An 11,445-nucleotide genomic window follows, 5' to 3' on the forward strand; every position below is an offset into this window, starting at 1 on the left:
TATTCAATCAGAAAAGAACAATTATTTATAGTTTACTTTATCAACTACAATGAACAAACCCCATGAACAACGCACCAGGCTGGGTACAGATGCCAAACCAAAACCCTCTAAAGGAAAATAAGCTCTAGCTGTGTCCATTCTCCTCTTTTCCAGCTTCTCTCCAACTACTCTAAATTATATTTTTACTTCAGAAAAATATGGCAGTAGGCTTTAGTTAATTTTAAGTAATTTTCCTCTAAATTTGGAGATTTAAATACAGTGGAAAAGCCAAAACAGTATTTATGTCACACTATGTTTTTCAAAGCTCTCATCCCATTCATCATTCTGTAATATGGTTCATGTATAACCCCTGTGAGTTGCTCCTTCATAATTATCCAGGACAAACATCACAAATATACAAATATCAAATGGGAAACCCAGAATGGAAGCGAGCACACAGAGAACATCAGGAGATTGTCTTTCCCTTTTGTTTTCTCCCTCCCTGTTTCAGTATAAGGAATATGGGAACACACTCACTATGGGAAGATAGATACTGTGAACAAACAGCAGCAGAACAAACAGGATTTTCCTTGGTAAACTCCATGAGAGAGCAGATCTCCACAAGATCACAACTCCACCCAGACAAAAGATTATACACATTTGGATGCACTGCCCATCCTCATTGCTGTCAAGGGAGCAATTATGAAAAGGATCAATATGATTGACTTGTGTTTTACATTACAGCAGAATTATTTATTATTTGTTTTACAGTATTTTTTGTTTCCCTTCAAACAGCAAGCCATATCAAGACCTGGTTAAAAACAAGCACACCTACACAGCCTCCCTTAGAGCTTTGCCAGTTTTCTCCAGCAAAAGAGGTGAGCCTCTGCCTCCTCCAGCACGGGAAACCAGCTCGGTGAAGCTGGCTGGCTGAGGGTTCCCAGCTATGGGCTCAAGTTTACAATCAAATTGACAATTTTTTTCAAAACAGGACAGATGCCAAGTTTCTGCATAATGCTATCACGTAAAAAGGCAAGAAAAAACCTCAGCAAGGTCTTACTGCAAGGTTAATGGATATGAAAATTTCTCCCAATTCTCACACAGAATTGAGGTGTTTCAGTAATTATCGGTATCCATTCTTCTCTTTAAAGTTTCCCTGCAAGCAGCAATCAGAATTATATACCATCTCTGCATGAAACTAATGAATTCATGACAAAGACGACTCCTCAACATGATAAGAAATAGTGCATCAGGGGTATTAGCATCAGGCTTTAATGCCCAAAAACAGTCTCACAGCCACGTTCCAACTATAATGGAACTAGAACAAATACCAGTGCTACACACCATCAGCTGTCCAAGGACTTGGGTCCCTGTCACCCCCAAAATAAAAGTAAAGAACAATGCAAAGATGAAACAGGTTTGTTCTCTTCCTCTATCAAGAAAAAGGTAACAAATATTTCTGCTCTCTATATAGAGCTATTCATAAACAAAGATACAGCACATTCACCTGTAGAAACTTCCAGTCAGGTCAGAGAAAACACTTCTTGAACATTAACAAGTTACACCTCAGCCCTCCTATAAGATAAATATTGCCTGTAAAATGAAGGTAGTATGGTAAAGAAAAAAAAAGAACCACCACAAGACAGGCATATCCCATTAAATTTGGGCAATGCTTTCCTGGCAACTACTTCTGACCCAAGAGACATTCTGAACCAAAACCTACCACAAAAGATTTTTTTTTTCCTTCTTCAGGTGTTAGCTAGCAGAGATCATTGTTCTTGTAGTTTTAAGATTATCTCTCTAGAACAAGTGCACTTCCCACTCAACTTTCCTCCCTGAAAGGAAGGACTGTAAAGGTGAACTGCAATGGCAAAGAATTTTGTGTGCCTAATATCTTTGAAAGGCACCAGAGCTCAAATCAAATCTTCACAGAACGAAAACATCTAGGTTGTCTATAGGAGATGCAAACACTTCAGATGCACACAAACTTACCACTTGAGTTGTCCCCTTACAGGGAAATCCCAAGAAACTGAAGAAACCTTACAACAACCCCATGCAATGCTACAGGCTTGGGGAAGAGCAGCTGGAAAGCTGCCTGGTGGAAAAGGACCTGGGGGTGTTGGTCAACAGCCAACTTAATATGAGCCAGCAGTGTGCCCAGGTGGCCAAGAAGGCCAATGGCATCCTGGCTTGCATCAGAAATAGTGTGGCCAGCAGGACTACGGAAGTGATCGGCCCCCTGTACTCGGCACTGGTGAGGCCACACCTCAAAACTGCATTCAGTTTTGGGCCCCTCACTACAAGAAGGACATCGAGGTGCTGGATCACGTGCACAGGAAGGCAATGAAGCTGGTGAAGGATCTGGAGCACAAGTCTTATGAGGAGCGGCTGAGGGAGCTGGGGTTGTTTAGCCTGGAGAAAAGGAGGCTGAGGGGGAGACCTTATTGCTCTCTACGACTACCTGAAAGGAGGTTGTAGTGAGGTGGGGGTCCGTCTCTTCTCCCTAATAACAAGTGGTAGGACAAGAGGAAATGGCCTCAGTTGCACCAGGGCAGGTTTAGGCTGGATATCGGGAAAAAAAATTCTTCACCAAAACATCTGTCAAGCACTGAAACAGGCTGCCCAGGGAAGTGGTTGAGTCCCCATCCCTGAAGGTATTCAAAAAACATGTAGGTGTGGTGCTTAGGGACATGGTTTAGTGGTGGACTTGGCAGTGCTAGGTTAACAGTTGGACTTGATGACCTTAAAGGTCTTTTCCAACCTAAACGGTTCTATGATTCCATATGCCAGCCACTTATCCAAATGCATAGACCTTGTCAGACAAACCCTTTGCTTGAGGTTAGCTGTCAAGTATCAAAGGTCCTGTCTGCACTGCCACATAAATATCCCCACCATGCTGTCACTGTGTCTGATGCATGCTGGTGGAATCAAAGGAGGCTCTTCTAAGGTCAGAGCAGATTGTTGTATGGGCAAAAATGAATTAAGTGGAAAGGCAAACAGTAGCTTTGGATTCAGACATGGTGGCAACAAATACACAGCATATGAAATAGTTGGAAAAGCAAAAAAAAATCCTCAACGCCTTCCACTATAATCTTGCTAGGCATTTTAGGCTGTACCCCACTATCACATGGCAGAATAGCAGAGTCCTTTAGACAATTGGCTCAGGTAATCAAAGTAGAAAACAGCTAGAAATAATACCACCAGGTGATTAGAAGAGAACTGGTTGTAAATTTAAACACCATTTTGATTCATTAATCTCCAACAGCTAAAGACAAACCTAAAGCAAAATTAACATGATTGTAAACTAAGCACTCGTATCCTGTGGTTATTTTTTGGCCTGCTGAGAGAGAATGAGCTGATCAAAGAAAGACAATTCATTGAGAGCAGCAAGATTAGTGCTGCTTCAGTGAGCTCACAGTTAGTTCCCATTAACTAACCTGTTTTAGAAGATGGTAACACCGTAATTAATCTTGGGTTCAATTTGAAGTGAAACAAGGGAGTGACCCGTCCATCTCCTGATGGCATTGCACCTGCCCTGCAAGCCAGTGCAAGCTTAGGTGTAGTCTTTTGTTGTTGCTGACCAGATGAATAGCTGTAACTGATTTCACATTAAGAGGCACAAGCATTCAAGGCTTCCCTGGGAAAGCCGAGCAGAGGTACTGTTTTATGTACAGTGGCAAGTTGAAATCCTACCAAGTGATTGTAATTAAGCTAGGAATCCACTGTAACTGTCAGTATGAGGAGCTAATAGCCATTAGGAGCAAGCCAGACTAGAAAGACATACAAGCAGTGTAATAGCACAGTCCCAAAATCGTGCCTTCCAACACAAGCTTAGTGTTTCAGCAGCAACAGTTAGGACTGACTTAAAATATGAATGTGTTACGCATTTACATTTCTGAGTAGCTTGTTAGGTTACCAACACCAACATTTTATACAATGATGTCCCTTAAGTAAATTGAAGAAATTCAAAGATAAAGGAAAAAAAACAAAACCAAACAACTAAAAAACCTTCCTCTGCTACCACTTGTTTAAATCCATCTATCTGAAATCTGTCTTCAGCAACCCTACCTTCTACTGTTCACTGTTATCTCTTACCATATATCTTCCCACATAATGTCATAGATGAGTAAATCTTGAGAACATTTATTACAAAATGCAGCTTTCCAGAATTGAATTTCATGTTATTTTTGGCTGATATTCATCAGGGCCTAAATGTATATATACATGTTATTGCTGACAAAAATCTCTCTCTAGTGAAATATGGTACATTACACAGATAAGATCCTCCTCATTTGTATGAAAAAAGCCAAAGTTTGACTAAAATCTTTCTCTGATAATTTTTTCTCTGTTCTGTGTATATATTTCAATTTCACACAAATATTTTCTCTGTAGCAGTTTTACCTTTCAGTCAGATTTTGTATGTTGAAGCAGAAAGGTTCAGGTGCAGTAGGTAGTACATAGCTTCTCATGCATATACCCAAAGTTCCTCCAAAACTGCCTTCAAAAATCTGTTTCAAGTTTCACTCTCCTTTAATCTTTAAAACGTTAGGACATTAAAATCTGCTAAGAGTCATGAAGCACTTTGCCAAATAAAATACAATAAAAATCTTTCTGGATAAAGATGTCTTTTTTCACGAGTTGCAACACACAATTCATCTGAGCAAAGGCTACAAAAGTAAGAAAACAGAGTAAAATATCACACCTTTTCCTTTCACATCAACACATTGCTTATTGTTACCATCATCACATGACTCCAGCTACACACACCCTCATAAATATCAGCTCCTCAGAGACATTCCACTTAGTAAAAGAAGTATCTCCAAACAAACATGGACAGCCAACAGTGCCAGAAGGTCAGCTGATAGATGGTACATGTGTTAAAGCACAGTTCTGAGCATATAATCTTTCACATACCCATAAGATACAGAGAGTTCAGCCTGTGATACATGCATCATGAAAATATTTGACTGTGGTAATATTAACATGCATCTCTCCATAGATGAGCGTTGATACTATAAAGCTCATAGTTGTATTCTCCCCCCGTAAGAAAACCTCCAAGCTATCTTGCTAATATAGGAGCATTAAGTACTTCACAAGCATTTGCATTCACCTAAACATTTACAGGTGTGCTTGTGTACAAGCACAAATGACAGGCAGAGAAACACGCCTAACTGTATACTTTTCACAATGCACAGAATTCCAGAAGGAGAATAAAAGCAGAGGAATTGTAAAGAGAGAATAGTTTTGCTTAAATCTACTGATACACTGGAAAAGGATACAAGCTTTCGGGTACACTGTAAAGCAATCTAAATCCAGACTGCTGTCATCCCACCTCTCCACTTCCACAACCATGTTTGTGGTTCTGCTTCCTCCCTTGCACCGACAGTAGGTTCGGGAGCCTGCACGTACTCCCAACAACTAGGAAACAGATCCAGCTCAACACCAATTCAGCATAGGCTCCGAGGGAGAGGAGAAAAATCACATCAGCCTGCGCTAGACCAGTTTAAGTTACCATGGAACTAATCTACGAGACTATAGTTTAAGTAAGTGAGAAGAATCTTACCTGTATATCATACAGGATTTAACTTGGGGACATTAAAAGCAACTACCTCATCCGCCTCTCAACGTATTCTCTCTCCTTCCTTTATGTCAGTGTTTCTGACCACATGGCTACACAGACACCTGACCTGACTGACTTAGCCAAGAGTTAGCACAGAAAAGACTTAATTTAAAAACAGATTAGCTTAAACAATTTACAGGAATTGTGCACCGAGCAAAAAGCTAGTTAGTCCGCTTTGAATAGACAAGAACGGTTTGTAAGGGAAAAAAGAACAAGATTGCCACCTTCTACTGAAAAAGAGACAGACATTTGCAAGTAAATATCCCTATGGAATACAGGGGCAGCAGCTAAATATACCGGAGTGGAAAAGGGATAAGAAACAACAGCAGCAAAACTTATAGTGAGTACATACACAGCTTCTTTTAGCCAGGAATAAGCATTTAGACTGTTGAATTTTAGAAGTCTATCAAACACATGGTCTCCCACAAGTGGTTTCTAAAACACATCACGCTACCATTAACTTCACAGATAAGATTAAAATACAAGATATACAGACTATAACATATGAAAACGCATAACCTATGTATTTATATGTATAAAGCACATCTCCGTAAAATCAGTAACACCCTCTAACAGACTAAAAGTACTAAGATATCACCACATTTATGCTACAGAGAACATTTACTCTTTTAGAGCATACCAGCAATTAAACAAACCCCAAACAGACCCAAAACAACCCTCCCCACCCTGTATCACTCAAAAAGAATAGATTTCATTTTTTCAACATGCTATCTGAAAGACACATACACCAAAAAAGAGCTCCAAGTAACAACATTTAATTGGTTACCAGGCATTTCTATAATCCAGGCACTACACAAAAGTGTTTTAAAGTTATTATAGTACAGACAGCAGAGGAAAGCACTACCTTGAAACAACCCCTCCCCAAATTCTACACGTTCTAAAACATTATATGTTTTAGGCACTACTACACATAATATCGTGGAAACCATGTAGGTAGAATGCAATAGTTACGCGGTAGAAAGAGTATTACATAAATAGCTGGTAAACGACAAGAGACTCTTGTTTGCTATGAAAAAATATTACTCACAGAGTAGCCAAACCAATCAGTCTCCTCAGTTCTGTCCTTCAAGAAAGACTCTCAAGTACCTTCAAAAGATAATACTGGAAACTAGAATTCATAAACTCGAGCAAAATAACAGAAACGCTACTGAACTATTGCTCTCCTAACACTTCATAACTGCTCCTTTTCCAAAAAGGTTAAACTATTTTCTTTATTCGAGCTCTAGCTGCTATAGGAACTCACGACCTGACCCTCTCACTTCAACGACCGTTAACGTCCCGTCTTTCTCAGGTACCTGCTGCCTTTTCTCTTTAATAGTTTACGGGATTGAAGCAATCAGGTCAAGCTTGATTAGTCTCCATTTGCATTTCACATTAGAATTGCACCTGAGGAAAAACTTCTGTGCTTGAAGACCTGTTAATTTTTCCTAAATGTTGCAGGTGATTTAAAGAAAGCTATCACCTCTCCATTAAAAACCTTTCGCCACTTACATCTATAGGCAAATGCAGCGGCCATTGCGATACTAAAGCACGCGGCAGAAACAGATTAAAAAAAACATTGGCTAATGAGCCATCTAAACTCGGGAAAAATACAGGCAGGTGTTTTCCTCACACAAAATAGATGGTATCAACCTGAGAGAAAAGTATACAAACAACAGTTTTCCTGATTCTGGGACCACAGTAGTGTTGTGATGAACAGAAAATGTTAAAGAAAACCATTATAAGCTTCTGAGAATAAAAAGGGCATGACTAGAGGTTTAAAAAAAATCTCAAGAAATTTGCTTGAAAACCTTTTTGTTGTTGTTGTTTTACCAGCGCAAGCTCTTCTAGAAGCATCTGATTTTCAAAGACTTTGAAATATTAGCACAAGAACTGCCATGCAAATATTCAATAAATAAATAAAGTCATTTTTAACTCTCCATAGCATGAAGCTGTTTGAGAAGGGTAGGTAAGGCTACCCTGCTAAAAGTACCTTCGTGTCTGAACACCACACATTGGTTTTGTTAGTTTGTTGAAACTTCAGGACAAAAGCTAAGTTTGTGTGTTTCTTCAAGATATCTTGGAAGATAGAACGAATTTTTACTTCAACAAAGGCGCTACAGACAACCCAGAAAACTACAGAAATGATGCATGTGCTAATCTCACAGAATGCCTCTGATATGGCAAGACATCAAGGCAGTTGGGAAGCAAACTTTTTTCCAAGGATTTATTCAACTTTACAAGAACATAAAATTTTTCCTTTTCACTTTTCGCAGGCTCAAATGCGAGTGGGGAATTGCTATCTAAGTGCCACGGTGCGGGAGAATATTCTTGGGGTATTTTGGTTGCTTTTATACCCAGCTTTTAATAAACAATGTCACGACTGTGTTGGCCCAAAATGATATATGGCAGTGAGTTATGACGAGTACTCAAAACTACCTGCTGTCATTAACAACGTGTGTTAGATCCTCCTGGCTTAAGGGACATTTAGCTTGCTCTTCAACGCTTACTGGATGAGAATAAATTAACAGCACACTAGTGATTTTTGTCTTTTTATCACTCCTCTCCCTGAGAGGGGGTGTCGGGAAGGTGGACGGCCATGTGGCTGAGCTAGAGGAGGGCGAGGCGTGCGGTGGGACCACCTCTCAGGCGGCACGCCAGCCCACTCCCCCGCGGGTCCCGCCCCGTGGGCAGCCGGCCTCTCCCCGGCTGCAGGGGGTCTGTCAGCGCCAAGCTCCCGGCAGGGCAGCGGCCGACCGAGGAGAGTTTTTCCCCTCAGCTTCCAAGCGGGACGAGGGGGCGACAGAAATGTCGAGGAGCATCTCTGCGGTGTCCTGAAGGTAGGATGATAAATTCCTGCCTCCTCCCCGGCCGGCGGCGGCGGGCGGCCTCCCCCTCTCCTCACAGCCTCTCCCCAGGGGTGATCCCCGCCCCGCCGCCCGCTCAGCCGGAGCCACCGCAGCCTCCCTGCCTCACCTGCCCTCCTCCTCCTCCCTCCTGCCAGGAGAAGAGCGGCTTGCGCCTCTCCCGGTTTGGGTCAGGGGGAGCATCCGCCCCGCTGCGGGGGCGTCTCAGCCCGTTCCGTGACCGGCCGTGTCCCCCCGCCGCCCGTCCCCGTGAGGAGAGGGGCGGGAAACCGCCTCCGCCGCGCGCCGCCAACGGCCGCCAGGGGGCGACGAGCGGCCGAGCCGGCGGGGGCGTGGCCTCCCCGCCAAGCCCCACCCCGCCGGGTGCGCTCCTCCTTCCCATTGGCCGGAAGCCGCGGTGGCCGTCGGGAAGGAGGCGGTGGCGGCGGGGCGGGTAGAAGGGGCGCGAGCCGTTGGGCGGCAGCCGCGGGTCGGGCTGTGCGGTGTGCGCCATGAAGGAGACGTGCGGGTGAGGCGGCGGCCCCCTCCTCCTTCCCCCGCCTCTCCCCGAGGGGCTTTTCCCGCCGCAGCCCCGTGAGGGGCCTGGCAGGGCGGGCGGGGGGGGGGGCTGTGGGCCCCGGGGGGTTTGGCGGGGGGGACCTGCCTCCCCTCAGCGAAAACTTCTTTAAAATAAACGTTAAACCTTTTCCGTGTGAAGGCGGGGAGTGTGGGCGCGGGTTAAAGGCTCTGCGGGGCCGGCGCCCCGGGTTCGCTGTGGCTCTGCCTCATGTCCGCCGTGCCTGTCTCCTCGTTGTGTTGCCGCCGTAACCTGGTAACGGCTTGGCGGGCTCCGCCCTGGCCTTTGCCTCTCCGTCCGGCTTAAACCTAGGAAAAAAGTGGCTTTTTCTGAAGGTTGGCGTCAAGAACAAGGTGCTTTAACTTACTAACAGGTGTCTCCAGGTTTTGTTTTTTTTTTTTTTTTTAGTTTGTGTGACAGGAATGAAAGGTGGAGCTGGTGTTACTTCAGTGAAGGTCACAGGGTTGGGGTTTTTTTTGGTTTGTTTGTTTTTGTTTTGTGCTATCAGCTTTGGTGGTTCAGGAGTTGGTTTCCAGTCATCCCTCCTCCCAAGTGGTGAGGAAGAGGCTGGAGTGCTAAATTCCCACCCGGCTCAAGGCAAGCTGACCTCACGAGTCGGAGAAACGCGCTCACCGTGAACGCTCATACGCCGCGCTGGTGGCTGAAGGCAACTCCCTCAACTCTAACAGAATAAACTTATCCTTCGGCTCTCAGACTATGCAGGAGAAATGGCTTGCAGCTTTGTAAAGCTATAAATAAGTGATGAAACCTGGAACAAATCAATTTAAGTAGACTTCTTGTATAAAATTAGGATCTATCGGAACAGAAATATGTTGGAGCTGTGCGCTGTGGTGGACAAATCATAGCAAGAGTTGGCAAAATATTAAACTTCTCATTTAAACACAAGGCTGATGGATGAATAGTTGGTATTCCCTGTATGCTACTTTACCTCTCAAGATCCCTTCTTTGTGTATGGCTGGCAGTCTGGTACACTTGAGAGAGAGAGAGAAGTAAGATTTTTTTTTTTTTTTTTTAATTCCAAAAAGGGAGCAAAATCTGTTGGGCATAAGTCACTCTTTCAATAAAACTTTCCAAGGGCCATTTTCTTCAGCTTTTTAAGTTGTGAGATCAAACTTTCAGTAATATGTGCGAGCAACTGAAAAATATCTATTATTGACTAAATGAATTTTATTGATTTTAATAATACCTGATATATCTAACTGATATTATCCTTTCTGTCAATCTCTAATTATAGTCTTTGTAGGAAGAATGGGTCAATGAAGGGCCTTCTGTAGTGGTGGCCTTCTGTACACTGGAAAGATCCTGAATGCTAGCAAAGTCTGAAACCCATTCCTGTTTCATGCAAACTTTCTGGAGTGCAAGAAATTGTACAATGCAAGTAATATGTAAAACATGTAGGAAGTTGCTGCTGTGGGTGTTTTAATTTGGATGTAATGCACAGCAATTAAACATAGCCTCTCCTTTTGTATTTGTTATGAAAATGATATCATAAGAAAGGAAATATTCATTATGAATATTTTTACTTATGAAGTGGAAGCTGACAATGCCTATAAACAAGGCAAGGCAAATTAGGTTAGGGCCTAGTTATACTTGTAAGTAAACAGCTGTTCTGAGTGGGGAGATTAGTTGATAGGACTGCAGTCCTAATACCCCCCAGCTTTTTGGAAAACACATAGAAGAAAGTTTGAAAAATGAGCTCATAGAGAGGAGGGGGAGAAAAACCCCACTAGATGACTAAAAGCTATGTCTGTAGTTGGATAAAGCTACTCTGAGAGAGAGAAATCAATCTTCTTTTGATGGAAGAGTAAAGGCAACAATTAGAAATAAGGAGCTGTAATAGGCTGTCTTTTCTTAAATCAAGTGTTGAAGCTCTCCTTTGAGCATTTCCTAATTCCATTCCAGCTGAAATGGGTCAGATGCTTTCAATAGTTACAAGTGTCTCTTAACTAACCCAGCTAATATTTGAAGTTGTCTGTATGTGAAGTAGAAAAACACCCAGTTTGAATAATGGCATAATTAATCCCGTTACCTATGGGGTCTGGATATGGACTCTTTGACAAGCATGATGAGTTGTATAGACCTTTAATGCGTCTCCCCGCTTTTGCTATCAGTGTTTCTGTAGAGACCCTTGATCCATGAAGTACAGTTCTTGCCTCCTGTCCCGTTCCTTTCTCTCTCCTGGTTTCAGCTGGTAATGCAAAATAGGTTTTTTCTCCATTTTTCCCTTTCTAAAGCAAGGGTTCTATGGTGTAAAAAAAAAAAAAAAGCTAATGCCTTTAATTTAATGTTGTCCTGCCATGTCAGTCCTGTGCTGCTTCTGATTGCAAATAAGTCTAAACACACAGGGCAAGCGGAGGGTTGGAGCTGAAAATTGTCTTGCTGTAATTGGAGTTCTAGGGGCA

Source organism: Platalea leucorodia, assembly GCF_965183815.1.
Source record: "Platalea leucorodia genome assembly, chromosome: 3".
Classification (NCBI taxonomy): domain Eukaryota; kingdom Metazoa; phylum Chordata; class Aves; order Pelecaniformes; family Threskiornithidae; genus Platalea; species Platalea leucorodia.